The following is a 13448-nucleotide window of genomic DNA, read 5'->3' on the forward strand; positions in this document are numbered from 1 at the left end:
CACCAGCTCAAGTCTCGGGCGTGTGCCCAGGATCGCCGGCCTCAGCTTGGGTCTTCGGTGCTCTGCTGCCGTGTCTGGCATGCCTTGAGGCCTGTCACCTCAGACCTCGGATAGCAGGGTGGCCTTCCTCTTCGCAGCTTGCCTCCTGCCTCCTGTCTGCCGCCTGCCTTCTTTTGGGCAGCTGTTTCTCATTCAGCATCCTTGGAGTCCCTCCTGTTTCTCTTCAACCCAATAAGCTTCCAGGTGGTGGCTGGTTTACATAGGCGAGGTGCACCTTGGGGTTTGCTAGTGGAAACCTGTCTAATCAAGGTGGTGAGGTCGGTGCAACTAACATCAGGTCCACGGTGCTACGGGCGTCTGGGCAGCTAACTCCCGCGCATGCAGCATCAGGCAAAGCAGAAGAGGATCCCGAAAGCCGAAGGCGAAGGACCGAGGACTGTGCTGAGAAAACCTCCCGCCCGCCGAGCGATGAAGCAGAGGAAGGTGGGAGGATGGCGCCGATAGCACAACTCCATGCTTACCTGGCGGGGGAGATACCATGATCACTAAAATTGGTTCTCCCAGGCGAGGCTCATCCATTGCACTCGGTGTGCTGACCCTGCGATTTCCCCAAATGCAGGAAACTCCCGGCTGCATAATTTGTGGTAGTGGGGACTGGGTGGCTCACCCCTGATAGTCTAGTTCAAAAACAGACTGAAAACATGCGTTTCAACTTATGGAAGTGGTGCTTGGCGGAGTTGTGAAGCAAGACCTGTGAGACAACAGCTCTGGGAGCTTTAAGCAATAAATAAAAGTTTAAATTCAATCAATCAATCTGTCTGTCCATTTATTTTATTTATTTAAGGACCCCCGCCCAATAGAAAAATTATAATAAAAATAATATTAATTTAAATTAACTAATCAATGTATGTATTTATCTTAGGACCCCCACATAATAAAATAATAATATAAATAATCATTCATTATTTTAGTGCCCCTCTTACTGATTTAAGCCCTTTCCTTGCTGCCAAAACCCAGCTTCTGACACGGGTGGAAGGAGGAAAGAAAGACGAGGTGAAGGGCGACTCCTGCTGGCAGAGAAGGCAAGCTTACAGCACTCAGTATTCCCAGTAAACGAGGCTGCTCCTTTCTCTCCCAAATATGCAACTTTGAAGCCCTCTTTTCACGAACGACAACCGTATGTTTTTTTTTTTCCTCCTTCCCTGTCTGTCTTCATTTTTTTTTTTTTTTTCCATTCTTTTGAAATTTTCGGAATGTCTTTTGAATTAGAATATACGTTGTCCTTCATGCTGGTCCCTTCTATTGACTCTCGCTCTCGCCACCCATTTAAGACCCCCTGTTACCGTTCCACCTCATGGACGGATGGATGGATAGTTGGATGGTTATAGATAGACAGATAGATCTCGTCAACTCTTCAGGCGGGGCCTGCAACTTTACAAGGGGCATCGTCCAGAAAGGACCAGCAACCTCGTGTCCTTGCTAACGTGCAATCCACAGTAGCATGGAAGCGCCAAACGTGAATATCGGCAAAGTTTCTTAGCAGCCTTTAGCCGATTTTCACCGCTTTGATAAAACTCAGTTATTCGAGCTTCCTGTGGAGTTCCACTAGAGACTTAGTGGGATTCCCCTGAAGTTGCTGGACCTCCCACTTGGCCAACCCGGCACACTGGTACATGAGTGGTGTGGAGACAGAACCTCTATGTTTCCCAATTGTTGATTCTGCTTGGTTCGTCAGGGGTGTGGCATCTCTTTGTTCAGTGCTTGTATGGACTGGGTGTTGTGTGCAGGGTCCTTAGGGTTCCAGCGGCTGTGGGGCATCTGTTGGAAAGAAAGATTCATGAATATTGACTGCTGATGATACTGTGATTGTCGTGCAAGTCAATGGAGGCTCTGATCAAGGGTGCTCAAGGGCGGTGAGAGTCTGAGTGTCTGGGCTTGTGATGTCCTGGATGAAAACCAACAGCCAGACGCTGACGACCTCTTAGGCACAGATATTAACAGTATGTCTGTTTGCGGAGGTGTGTTGACCTTGTTGGGTGGTTTACTTACCTTGGCAGTGACATTCATGTCCCTGGTGACTCTTCCTATAGAAGTCAGTGGAAGACAGATCAGGAAACAGTGGTTCATGGTCACTGCGAGAAGGGGTGCTTGGCGCTCCAAATATCTCTGAGCAGGAGGCGTCTCAAGGTCCTAGGCCTTTGCCACTGCCCCTCTATATTTATGAGAGGCCATGGATGCTCCCAGGCCCAGCCCTAGAGATGGGAGACTGGGACTCCTTTGCATTTCCCTGTGCCCCTTGGAGATCCCAAGTTACCCACTGGGTTTCTTTTGTAACCCTCCCTTTACCGTGGAATCCGTTTAGAAATAGGAAGGAAAAAAACCACTACGGAAGGAATAAGGTTATCAAATGTTATGAAATGTTGAGTTAAGAATACAGAGGGATGGAGTGGGAAAGAAATGGGAAAAATATAGGTTTGGAGTTCTTGAACTTATCAATAGAGGAAGATATATCAGTGTTACGGCGTGTTCTTATAGGGTTCATAATGTGAAGTGTGAAGGAAGGTAATGAAAATGGAGAAGAGGTTCCGAATATAGAAAGGGAGTTGACTTTAAGACACACAGCAACTGTTGTTAATATGACATTAAATGGAAATTGGGAAGTTAGCGGATGTGATCAGATATATCTACTGGGAACAGAATTCAAAAAGCAAAAGGCCCAATTAAATAAGGGAAATCCGGGTGCCATCTGCAGGGCAAGTGGCAGGAGGACTTCAAACTTACGACATGAAAATACAGAGGTTAAAATATTAGGATCCATTGGAAGGAGAAGGAGGGAAGAGAAGAGACTGGAAGGAGATGGAAAGAAAGGATTATACAAAGCTCACAAGTACCAGGTTTGAGGGGCTTGCTTATGAGGCAAAATTTTGCTAATTAAGTCAATAATTTTGCCCAGGCTCTTTTCTGGCAACAGTTTTCTGGACAAATATATTCTAAGAAAATCGAAGACAATGTTTTTATTTTTTTGGGAGGTCTGCACAGATGAGAAGGTGCATAGAGACAGAAAGTAGAAACAAAAAAAAAGGAAAGGGGGAAGGTTTCCTAGACTTAAGGATCTTGTTAAAATTTGGAAATACCGGCCGTTTACTATCCTTATTTTAAATGGGAAAGGCATGGTTATGTAATTACATGATGGGTGAATAATCTTGAAGGTTTGGGCTTTATAAAACCCAGAACAAGAAACATGAGTTTAGATGCCCAAACTATACAGGAGTTGATGGACTGTATCAAAAGATTGTAGGCTTCAACAGGATGAAAGGACTTGGAGGTGAGGTGGTGGAAAAAGGCAAAGTAGAGAAGCCCAGTAAACATGTTACTGGAAATCTAGAGAGAATCTAAACTGATATGGGAAAGATTTGGAAAGTTTCCGACCAATCAAGTAGATATAGCCTGGCTGGCATATGAAGCACTAGAAACCAACCTGGCTTTAAATAAAAGAAAATTTACAAGGGCCTAAATGTCCCAGGACGGATGTAAAGAAAAAAAATAAGTCAATGCGGACATGCAATGTGGGACTTGCCCATTAGCAAGAATATGGAAGGAAGTAAGGCAGAGACACATAGTAGACATCAAGCTGAATAGAGACTTGGTGGTGTTGGGAAGTCAGGGAAAAGAGAGGTCGGGAAGAGAAAGATTGGGGCCGAATAAACGTGATAAAAAGAAGTATTGTGGAAGGCAAGGTGTATACACAAATAAACAGAAAAGTTTTTCCCAACATAGAAAATAATTGGAATGATCAGAAAACCTCTCGTTTATGAAAAACATCTCAACTTTGGAAGCCCTCTTTTCTAAACGACAGCCCTATGTTTTTTATTTTCTCTCTCCTTCCCCTGTCTGTCTTCATTTTTTTTTTTTTTTTTTTGCCATTCTTTAAATTTGAATGTACGTTTGTCCTTCATGTGCAGTCCCCTTCACCATCTCTCATCTCGCCACCATTTAAGACCCCCTGTTCCCCGTTCCTCCTCATGGATGGATGGATGGATAGAAAGACAGATAGATCTCGTCCAGCTCTTCAGACGAGGAGCCTGCAACTTGCAAAAGGGACATCGTCCAGAAAGGACCAACAGCCTCGTGTCCCTTTCCAACCTGCAAATCCACAGTGGCATCAAAGGAGCAGAAAGCACCGGCTCAAGTCTCGAACGTGTACCCAGGGCTGCCCAGATCACTCGGCTGCAAAAGCCCAACGCTACAGTGATACAGGTGGAAGGAGGAAAAGAAAAGACGAGGCGAAGGGCGACTCCTGCTGGCAGAAAGGCAAAAGCACGGCGCCGGTATTTCCAGGCGGTCTCCCATCCAAGTATAACCGAGCCCGACTCTGCTTTAGCTTCCGGATCGGACGAGGATCCGGGCGTGTTCAGAGTGGTATGGCGTAAACGAGGGGCTGCTCGTTTTCTCTCCCAAATAGGCAACTGTGAAGCCCTCTTTTTCTAAACGACAGCCCTATGTTTGTTTTTTTTTTTCTCTTCCCCTGTCTGTCTTCATTTTTTTTTTAATTGCCATTCTTTTGGAAATTTTAAGTTATGTCTTTTGAATTAGAATGTGCGTTGTCCTTCATACTGATCCCCCTTCTGTCAGCTCTCTCGCTCCTCGCCACCATTTAAAAGACTCCCCTGTTACCCGTTCACCTCATGGATGGATGGTTGATGGATGGATGGATGGATGGATAGATAGACAGAGATCTCGTCCAGCTCATCAGACAGGGAACCTACACAACTTTACAAGGGGCATCTTCCAGAAAAGACAGCAACCTCGTATCCTTGCTAACGTACGTCCACAGTGGCATGCAAAGGGAGGCAAGCACCAGCTCAGAGTCTCGAACGTGTGCCAGCGCTGCCCCAGATCACTCCAGCGGCCTCCGGCGCAGGTCTTCCAAAGTGCTCTGCTGCCGTGCGAGCGCCCACGCCGAGGGCTTCTTCCTCTCGGTCTCCGGGCCGCAGAGTCGCCTTCCCCTCTTTCGCAGCTTGCCTCCTGCCTCCCTGTCTGCCGCCTGCCGCCTGTCTTTGCTGGTGACACCGTCAACATCCCACTTGATCCTACCCCTCCTGTTTCTCTTCCAGCCAATAGCTCCAGCGATGGGTAGCTGGTTTACATAGAGCAAGGTGCACCTTGGGTTGCTAGTGAAACCTGTCTAATCAAAGGTGGTGAGGTCAGTTTGTTGTATCCGGGTCACAGCAGTGCACACGGGCGTCTGGGCTGGCTAGCTCCCATGCACTCCGGGCAAAAGCCCGAAGGATCCAGAAGAAGCCCGAAGGAGGCCGAGGACCGAGGACTGTGCTGGGCCTCGCCGCCGAGCGATGAAGCCGAGGAAGTGGGAGGATGAGCTCGGGCTGGCCTGGCCTCATACTTTACCTGGCAGGAGATACCATGATCACTGGGTGGTTCTCAGGGCGAGCCTCATCCATTGCACTCCGGGTGCTGCTGGCCCCTGCGATTTCCCCAAATGCGGGAAACTCGACTACATAATTGTGGTGAGTTGAGGACTGCGTTCGCGCTCTCCCTGATAGTCCCTGGTTCAAACAGACTGAAAACATGCGTTTCAACTTATGGAAGTGGTGCTTGGGCGATTGTGAAGCAGGTACTGTGAGACAGCTCAGAACTAGCAACAGGACTTTGAAATCATCGTCAATCTGTCTGTCTGTCCATTTATTTGGTATTTAGGACCCCCTTAATGAAAATTATAATAAAAATAATATTAATTTAAATTAACTAATCAATGTATATATTTATCTTAAGGATTCCACACACATAATAAAAATAATAATATAAATAATCATTCATTATTTTAAGAACGCCTCTTTACTGATTTAAGCCCTTTCCTTGCTGCAGAAACCCCAGCTTCTGACACACAGGTGGAAGGAGGAAAAAGAAAAAGACGGGTGAAGGGCGACTCCTGCAGAAGGCAAAAGCTTACAGCACTCAGTATTCCCAAAATGAAACGAGGGGCTGCTCTTTCTCTCCCCAAATATGCAACTTTGGAAGCCTCTTTTCTGAACGACAGCCGTATGTTTTTTGTTTTTTCCTCCTTCCCCTGTCTGTCTTCATTTTTTTTTTTTGCCATTCTTTTGAAATTTTGAATGTCTTTTGAATTAGAATATCGTTGTCCTTCATGCTGATCCTTCTGTCGGCTCTCTAATACCCTTTGTTAAGACCCCTGTTACCCGTTCCACCTCATGGACGGATGGATGGATGGATGGATGGATACATGAATGAACAGATGATCGACTCTTCAGGCGGGGCCTGCAACGCTACAAGGGGCATCGTCAGAAAAGGACCAGCAACCTCGTGTCCTTGCTAGCGTGCAATCCACAGTGGCATGGGCGCAGAAAAGTAGAATGAGATTTGTAGCCTTTAGCCGATTTTCACAAAACATTAAACTCAGTTATTCGAGCTTCCCTGTGGGAGTTCCTGAGACTTAGTGGGATTCCCCTGAAGTTGCTGGATATCATGGCCAGCCCGTACACTGGTACTGTGGTGGTGTGGAGACAGAACCTCTGTTTTCCCAGTTGATTCTGTGGTTCATCAGGGGTGTGTTCTTACTCCTACTTTGTTCAGTGTATATGGACTGGGTGTTGTGCGGGTCACATGGGGTTCAGCGGCTGTGGGGCATCTGTTGGAAAGAAAGGTTCATGAATATTGACTTGCTGATGATGCTGTGATTGTCGTCAGAGTCAATGGAGGCTCTGATCAGGGTGCTCAAGAGACTGAGTGAGGAGTCTGAGTGTCTGGGCTTGTGGGTGTCCTGGATGAGAAACCAACAGCAGGCCTAATGACCTCTTGGGCACAGATATCAGCAGTGTGTCTGTTTTGCGGAGTGTGTTGGTGGGTGGGTTTGCCACATGGTGACATTCATGTCCCTGGTGACTCTATGAAGTCCAGTAGACAGATGGGGAGAGCTTGGTGGTTCATGAGGTCACTGGAAAGGGGTGTGTGGCGCTCCCAATATCTCTGCAAAACGAAGAGCCAAATCTTTAGAGTCTGGTGCTTCCTTTTCTTGCTATATGTTTGTGAGACATGGATGCTCCCCAGTGACCTGAGATGAAGACTGGACTCCTTTGTACTGTGCCCCTTGAATCCTTGGGTGCTGGTTTTACTTTGTCGTTCCTCATAGGTCCGTTGGGGAAATGGAAGAAAAACCACTAGGAAGAATAAGGTTGTCAAATGTTGTGAAAGTATTGGGGTTAAGAATACAGAGAGGATGGGAATTAGGAAAGAAATAGGAAAAGAATAGCAAAAAAAAAAAAAAAAAAGCATAGGATTTTGGAGGTTATGAACTTATCAATAGAAGGAGAATATTTGCTGATGATGAAGAGGCAGTTACAATCCCAAAACTATAATGTTAGCAAATGTGTTTTCCACCAAAATAGTAAGAATTATAAGAAAGTGTTTTGTGTTCTTATAGGACATAATGTAGAAAAAATTGGCAAGAAGGAAAGGTAATGAAAATGGAGGAAAGAAGGTTCCAGTATAGAAAGGGAGTTGACTTTAAGACACAGCAACTGTTGTTAATATGACATTAAGTAAAAATTGGGAAGTTAAGCGGATATGATCAGATATCTGCTAGGAACAGAAATTCAAAAAAACCCAATTAAATAAGGGAAATCCGAATTACTGTCTGCAGGGCAAATGGCAGGAGGACTTTACAACAGAAATACATAGAGGAAGCGGTTAAAATATTAGGGATCCATTTTGGAGAGAGGAAGGAGGGAAGAAGGGGGCGGAAGGAGATGGAAGAAAGTTATACATGACTCACAAGTCTCTGGAGGACTGGGAGACTAACATATGAGGCTGGTGCTAATTAAGTCAATAATTTTGCCAGGCTCCCCTGGCAACAGTTTTTCGGACAAAATATATATTCTAAGGAAATCGAAAGACAATGTTTTTTGTTTTGGGAGGGTCTACAGATAGGAAAGGTCATAGAGACAGAGAAAGTAAAGAAACAAAAAAGGAAGGGGGAGAAAGGTTTTCTGGACTTAGAGGATCTTGTTAAGATTGAAATACTACGGCCGTTTACATATCTTGTTGGAAGCGGAAGGGAGGCGTGGTTGGCCAGGTACATGATGGGTGGTCATCTAAGAAGGTTTGGGCTTTACTCTGAGCGGAACAGAAACCATATGAGTTTAGATTACAAACTATACAGGAGGTTGATGGACTGTATCAAGGTGTGAGCTAGCAGGATGAAAAGGACTTGTGGAGGTGGGAAAGAATTAGTGGAAAAAGTAAAGTGAGAAGCCAGTAAACATTACTGGGAAATCTAGAGAGGAATCTAAACTGATATGGGAAAGATTTGGGAAAGTTTCCAGGCAATCAAGTAGCAGATATGGCCTGGCTGGCGCCCATGAAGCCTAGAAACCAACCTGGCTTCAAGTAGAAAAATTTTAAGGGCCTAAATGTCCCAGGAGACGGATGTAAAAAGAAAAATGGTGGTATGGACATACAATGTGGGGTTTGCCCCACAGTGGCAAGGATATGGAAGAGTAAGGCAGAGACACATAAGAGTAGACATCAAGCTGGATAGAGACTTGGTGGTGTTTGGGAGGAGTCAGGAAAAGAGGTCGGGAAGAAAGATTGGGACCCGAGATAAGCATTAAAAGAAGTATTGTGGAAGGCAAGGTGTGCATACAAATAACAGAAAGTTTTTTCCCAACGAAAATAGTGGAACGATGGAAGGCCTCATTTATGAGAAAAACATCTCAACTTTGGAAGCCCTCTTTTCTAACTGACATTTCATGTTTTATTTTTTCTCTCCTTTACCTGTGTCTGTCTTCATTTTTTTTTTTTTTTTTTTTTTTGCCATTCTTTTAAATTTGAATATACGTTGTCCTTCATACTGATCCCCTCTGTCAGCTCTCTCGCTCTAGCCACCCATTTTAAGACCCCCCTGTTACCGTTTCCACCTCATGGGCCGGATGGATGGATGGATGGATGGATACATAGATAGACAGATAAGATCTCGTCAGCTGGACAGGGTGCAGCTTTACAAGGGGCATCGTCCAGAAAAGGACCAACAACCTCGTGTCCTTGCTAACGTGCAATCCCACAGTGGCATGGAGGCATAAGCGTGAATGTCGGCAAAATTCTTAGCAGCCTTTAGCCGATTTTCACAAAAACATTAAAACTCAGTTATTCGAGCTTCCCTGTAGGAGTTCCTGAGACTTGATGAGATTCACTGAGATTGCTGGATATGTGGCCAGCCCGTACACTGGTACTGTGGTGGTGTGGGAACAGAACCTCTGTATTTTTCCCAATTGATTCTGTAGTTGCGTCAAGGGTGTGTTTCCTACTTTTGTTCAGTACTTGTATGGACTGGGTGTGCAGAGGTCATGGGGTTCAGCAGCTGGGGCATCTGTTGGAGAAGAAAGATTCATGAATATTGACTTTGCTGATGATGCTGTGTGATTGTCGTGGAGTCAATGGGCTCTGATCAGGGTGCTCAAGGGCTGAGTGAGGTCTAGTGTCTGGGCTTGTGGTGTCCTGGATGAAACCAACAGCTAGTGCTGTGACCTCTTGGGCACCAGATATCAGCAGTGTGTCTGTTTTGCGGAGGTGTGTGTTTGACCTTGTTGGGTGGTTTACTTACCTTGGCAGTGACATTCCTTGTCAGGTGACTCTTCCTGTGAAGTCAGTAGACAGATGGGGAGGCTTTGGTGGTTCATGAGGTCACTGGAAAGGGTAATAAGCTCCCAATATCTCTACTGCAAAAGACGAAGGGGCCAAGTCTTTAGAGGTGCAGTGCTTCCTTTCTTGCTATATGTTTGTGAGACATGGATGCTCCCCAGTGACCTGAGATGAAGACTGGACTCCTTGTGCCTTGGAGAATCCTTGGGTACCGCTGGTTTTACTTTGTGTTCCTCATGAATCCGTTGGGAAATGGAAGGAAAAACCACTAGGAAGAATAAGGTTGGCTCAAATGTTGTGAAAGTATTGGGGTTAAGAATACAGAGAGGATGGAGTGGAAAGAAATGGGAAAAAAAGATAACCAAAAAAAAAAGCAGGATTTTGGAGAGTTGAACTTATCAATAGAAGGGAAGATAGCCTGATGAAGGCGATTACAATCCCAAAACTATCGTATTTAGCAAATGTGTTTTTCCACCAAAGAAAATAGTAAGAAAATTATAAGAAAAGTGTTTTTGTGTTCTTATATAGGGTTCATAATGTGAAAAATTGGCAAGAAGGAAGGTAATGAAAATGGAGGGAAGAGGTTCCGAATATAGAAAGGGAGTTGACTTTAAGACACAGCAACTGGTATTAATATGACATTAAGTAAAATTGGGAGATTAGCGGATATGATCAGATATCTGCTAGGAACAAGTCAAAAAAAAAACAAAAGAGCCCAATTAAATAAGGAAATCCAAGTGCCATCTGCAGGGCAAAAGTGGCAGGAGGACTTCTGAAACATTATGAAAATGCAGAGTTAAAATATTAGGGATCCATTTTGGAGAGAAGGAGGGAAGAAGAAGCTGGAAGGAGATGGAAAGAAAGGATTATACAAACTCCACAAGTCTCGATTCAGGAGACTAACATATGAGGGGCAAATTTTGCTTGCATTAAAGTCAATAATTTTGCCCAGGCTCTTTCTGTAGCAGTTTTCTGGGACAGAAATATATTCTAAGGAAATCGAAGACAATGTTTTATTTTTGGGGTCTACAGATGAGAAGGTCATAAGACAGTAAAGAAACAAAAAGGAAAAGGGAAAGGTTTCTGGACTTAGGATCTTGTTAAGATTGAAATACCGCGACGTTACACTTATCCTTATTTACAGAGCAGGAAAGGGAGGAACATGGTTAATGGGTACATGATGGGTGAATATTGAAGGTTTGGGCTTTATAAAACCCAGACAAGAAACCATATGAGTTTAGATTACCCAAACTATACAGGAGGTTGATGGACTGTATCAAAGATTGGGCTTCAGCAGGATGAAAAGGACTTGTGGAGGAGGTGGGAAAGATAATGGAAAAAGTAAGAGGAAAGTGAGAAGCCAGTAAACATTACTGGGAAATCTAGAGAATCTAAACTGATATAGGAAAGATTTGGGGAAAGTTTAAATAGTATTGTGAACTCTAGCCTAGCTGTACGCCATGAAGCACACAGAAACCAACCTGTTTAAGTAAAAGAAAAAAAATTTACAAGGGCCTAAATGTCCCAAGGGACGGATGTAAAAGAAAAAAAATAAGTCCCAGTATGGTTGTACAGTATGGTTGCCACAGTGGCAAGGATATGGAAGGAGTAAGGCAGAGAGACACATAGTAGACATCAAGCTGGATAGAGACTTGAGCAGAAAGGTGTTTGGGAGGTCAGGAAAGAGAGTCGGGAGAAAGATTGGGACCGAATAAGCGTGATAAAAGAAGTATTGTGGAAGGCAAGGTGTGCATACCTGATAAACAAGTTTTTTCCCAACAGAAAATAATTGGAATGATCAGAAACCTCTGGATTTTATGAAAAACATCTCAACTTTGGAAGCCCTCTTTCTAAGCAGCCTATGTTTTATTTCTCTCCTTCCTATCTGTCTTCATTTTTTTTTTTTTTTTTTTTTTTTTTTGCCATTCTTTTAAATTTGAATGGTGTCCTTCATGCTGGTCCCCTTCTGTCGGCTCTTAAACTCACTTCCATTTTAAGACCCCCTATTCCCCGTTCCTCCTCATGGATGGATGGATGGATAGAAAGACAGATAGATCGTGTCCAGCTCTTCAGACAGGGGAGCCTGCCCAGCTTTACAAAGGGGGCATCGTCCAGAAAGGACCCAGCAGCCTCGTGTCCTTTCAACCTGCAATCCAGTGGCATCAAGGCCAAGCACGGCTCAGAGTCTCGAACGTGTACCCAGAGCTTACCCAGATCACTCGGCTGCCAAAGCCCAGCTTCTGATACGGGTGGAAGGAGGAAAAGGGCTGAGGCGAAGGGCGACTCTGCTGGCAGAAGGCAAAAGCTTACGGCACTCAGTATTCCCAGGCGGTCTCCCATCCAAGTACTAACCGAGCCCGACGTTGCTTAACTTCGGTGATCGGACGAGATCCGGGCGTGTTCAAGTGGTATGGCCGTAAACGAGGGCTGCTCGTTTTTCTCTCTAAATAGGCAACTGTGGAAGCCTCTTTCCTAAACGACAGCCCTATATTTGTTTTTTTTCTCCTTCCCCTGTCTGTCTTCATTTTTTTTTTAATTGCCATTCTTTGAAATTTTAAGTTATGTCTTTTAAAGATTAGAATGTGCGTTACGTTATCGCTCATATGATCCTTCTGTCAGCTCTCTCGCTCTCGCGCATTTCAGACTCCCTATTACCCGTTCCACTCATGGATGGATGGATTGATGGATGGATGGATGGATAGATAGATAGACAGAGATCTCGTCAGCTCATCAGACAGGGGCCTGCAACTTTACAAGGGGCATCTTCCAGAAAGAACCAGCAACCTCGTATCCTTGCTAACTGCAATCCCACAGTGGCATCAAAGGGAGGGCAAGCACCGGCTCAAGTCTCGAACGTGTACCCAGCGCCCACCCCAGATCACTCGGCAGCCTCGGCGCAGGTCTTCGAGGTGCTCTGCTGCCGTGTGCAGCGCCCACGCAGGGCTGCCTCTCGGTCTCCAGGCGCAGGTCGCCTTCCTCTTTCGCAACCTCCTGCCTCCCATCACTTGCGCCTGTCTTTGCTGTTGGGCGGCTGTTTCCTCATTCAGCATCCCCTTTGATCCTACCCCTCTGTTTCTCTTCCAGCCAATAAGCTCCCAGTGGTTGACAGTTTCATAAGGCGGGGTTGCCTTGGGGTTGCTAGTGAGGCCTGTCTGAATTGGTGAGGTCGGGTACAGCTGTCCAGTTGGGTGCACACGGGCGTCTGGGCAGCAGCTGGCTCCCGCGCATGCTCAGACCGGTTGGCTGAGGAGGCCGAGGACCGAGAGACTGTGCTGGGGCTGCTTTCCGCCGCCGAGAGGGCGATGAGCCGAGAGTGGGAGGATGAGCCTCAGGCTGTACAACTCATACTTACCTGGGAGATGCGTCTTGGACATAAGAGCGACCATCAGTGCACTCGGGTGTGTTACAAAGGTTTCTGATAGAGCCATTGTTTGGTGGGGACTTGGATTAAAAACAGACATGCATTTCAACTATGGAAGTGGTGTGGGCGATTGTGAAGCGGAATACATGAGATAGGAACTGTGTCCGTCGAGACCAAAAATCAATCAATCAATCTGTCTGTCCTGTCCATTTTATTTATTTGGTAATTATAATAAAAATAATAATGATTATTAGCTAATCATTATTATTTCATCTTAGGACCCCCCACATAATGATAATAATATAGTGTTCATTGTTTTGAACCTCTTTACTGATTTTTAAGCCCTTTCCTTGCTGCCAAGAGCCAGCTTCTGACACGGGTGGAAGGAGGAAAAAGACGAGGTGAAAGGGCGATA

The 13448-nt window shown here is 45.3% G+C and overlaps 2 non-coding genes and 1 pseudogene across 2 annotated transcripts; 2 read left to right on the plus strand and 1 right to left on the minus strand.

Annotated features, from left to right (window-relative positions):
* Window positions 1–513: 513 nt before the first annotated feature.
* Window positions 514–673, plus strand: LOC120521027. The gene has a single exon (XR_005631964.1). It is a non-coding gene; the product is annotated as a U1 spliceosomal RNA (small nuclear RNA).
* A 4724-nt stretch (window positions 674–5397) lies between these two features.
* LOC120521028 lies at window positions 5398–5558 on the plus strand. The gene has a single exon (XR_005631965.1). It is a non-coding gene; the product is annotated as a U1 spliceosomal RNA (small nuclear RNA).
* Window positions 5559–11975: 6417 nt separating this feature from the next.
* LOC120521026 lies at window positions 11976–12094 on the minus strand (annotated as a pseudogene).
* Between the last annotated feature and the right edge of the window lie 1354 nt (window positions 12095–13448).

This window comes from Polypterus senegalus, unplaced genomic scaffold, assembly GCF_016835505.1.
Source record: "Polypterus senegalus isolate Bchr_013 unplaced genomic scaffold, ASM1683550v1 scaffold_2050, whole genome shotgun sequence".
NCBI classification, from domain to species: Eukaryota; Metazoa; Chordata; class Cladistia; order Polypteriformes; family Polypteridae; genus Polypterus; species Polypterus senegalus.